This window comes from Apteryx rowi, unplaced genomic scaffold (assembly GCF_003343035.1).
Source record: "Apteryx rowi isolate R43461 unplaced genomic scaffold, aptRow1 scaffold_7, whole genome shotgun sequence".
Taxonomy (NCBI): domain Eukaryota; kingdom Metazoa; phylum Chordata; class Aves; order Apterygiformes; family Apterygidae; genus Apteryx; species Apteryx rowi.
In genome coordinates, this window is record NW_020450982.1 from 2,115,809 (window position 1) to 2,118,127 (window position 2,319).

Here is a 2,319-nt window from a genome sequence, read left to right on the forward strand (position 1 = left end):
GGGCGGGGCGAGGCGGCGCTACGGGGCGGCGCGAGGCGGTACCGCCATCTTGGCAGGGGCAGCGCCTCCGCGGGGGCAGGGCAGTACGGGCGTATCAGGACGCGCAGAGGAGGGATTTTCCCCCCTTTTTCTAACCGGCGCGTTACGCAATCGGCCGTGTGGCTGGCGGCGGGGGTCGCGGGGTTAGCGGGGCACCTGGGGCTCGGCAGAGGCAGCCACGGCGGCCTGCGGGAGCTGGGAGCGCAGCGGGGCAGGTCCGCTCCCTCCCAGGGCCCTTCCTCGCGTTGGTGCCTCACGGTCGGGAAGTGAAAATAAATAAAATACAGCACGCAGGGTGGGATTTGCTCTGACCTCCTTGTTTTTGTTTTTTTTTCCCCCTTGTTTTTGACCAGGTCTGTGATCCTCTCCGATAAAGATGTACTAAGAAGAATTTGAGTCAGTTAAAAAGCCTCTTTTTCAATCAATGCTCAAGGGAAAGATAAGATGATGTGACACCAATGTATGATCGTGTGCCACAAATAGAACATTGTGGGAAGCTTTCCCTTAGACATAAGCTTTGTCCTATATTTTTTCAAACAGTTTATTTCCTTGCTGGGTAGGTCATTCTTAACATTAGGCTAAATTTAGCTGAAGATACACCAACAGCAAAGACAGAATGTCTCAAAAAGCTGAATTAAGCCCACAGTCTCAACTTCATGGCCTGGCCAGGAGGCTGGATGCAAAACTATTTACATTTTTATTGACTTTTCTCACCTTGATTAAAGGTAATAAAAACCATTTAAAATATTCTGTGTGTAGAAAATTAAAAGTTTATAGTGTGGTTTGCCTGATACACTCTCATACTTCAAGCCATGTGTACAACTCACATTAATTTCAAGGGTATTTCTACCACAAAATGAGTAAAGCCTGTAGCCCTAACATCTCAGGCCTTTTGAAGATCTGTACCTGAAACTTCAAAACAGTGGCCTAATCTCTGCTTTCAGTAAGGATGGCAGAATTTGTACTTGTTTATGCACTTTGATTTTCATTTTTTTGTGTATAAATTTAGCTGTGGGTAGAGTATCCTGAGCCAGATTTCTCCCTATATGCTCTACATACAGCATGACAGAAAGAAATACACAATTCTATGTTAGATTGGCAATGAATTACATTCACTACCAAATAGTGGATCAGATCCATCCATTTCAGAAATTAGCAGAAAAGCAATTTGTTTGTTTGGCTTCATCTATCTCTTAGTTTGGTCAAAATCCTCTGTTTTAGAGATACTCTGTTGCATACAGAGAGGACCTGCGATATACTCTGTGCAGACATCCCCTAAGATACATAATTATTCTTAAAAGTGGAGATACAAAGTGTGATTATCAGAAATTCAGAAAAAGATAAATCAAGTTTGTTTTTTCCTTCCCCCTCTGGAAACAAGTTTGGCTTCTTCAGTGYGCTATAATAATTTTATTATATCAAAAATCTTACACCTCTAAAGTGTAGTGATTTCAAAGTGCTTCTCTGAGCCAAAGTTGTGTTGTTGTAGGTGCATTGGATCTTTTCTTTCTGTGCATTTTGACAGCTACAATTATGGAAATCCTTCCTGACTTATAGCCTCTATAATTTTATTTTGAGGAGGTATTGATATTCTTAAAAATTGAGAAGTCTAGCTCCAAACAGCAGTCAAAAGAGGGCATCAATCCATTAAATGCTAATGTGTCGCACCATTAGACAACAGCTTTTCTAAGATCAGTTCACTCTGAAGTCCTGTATACCTAAAGAAAATGACATCTCCTACACAGCTTTTTTATTTGCAGTGTACTGAGTCTGCACTATTCAAAATTTCAGTTATTTGCCTAGATTTATAAGGTCTCTGAACAAAAGATTAAAAAATTCTAGTTAATACCGCAAAAGCTTGAATCTACCATTTTGCAGTTCCTACTAGATCTGTTTACAGTACAACTATTTCTCCACAAGCACAGCAAAAGGTCTGCGTTGTTGTACAACTAATGATCATTCTATGGCATTTGGTTGATGATACTAGTTTAGATACATATGATATTCCTAACTGCCTTTTAAAAATATACTAGAAAATAGTCACAGAAAAGTCTTCTTGACAAAGGTACAGCCTAATATTGTTATTCCAAAAAGAGAATTCTAGGTAGATCTGTTCAGCTATGAAGAAATGTGAATTGTAATCAGTATATTTCTTACAACTGAATACTGCTAATGAGTGATTTAGATATGTACTATGCAGAGTAAAAGATTTAGTTCATTTTCATGTTACTTCATATCTTAGTTATATGACAAAACCACCAACCAAAACATCTTCTAAAA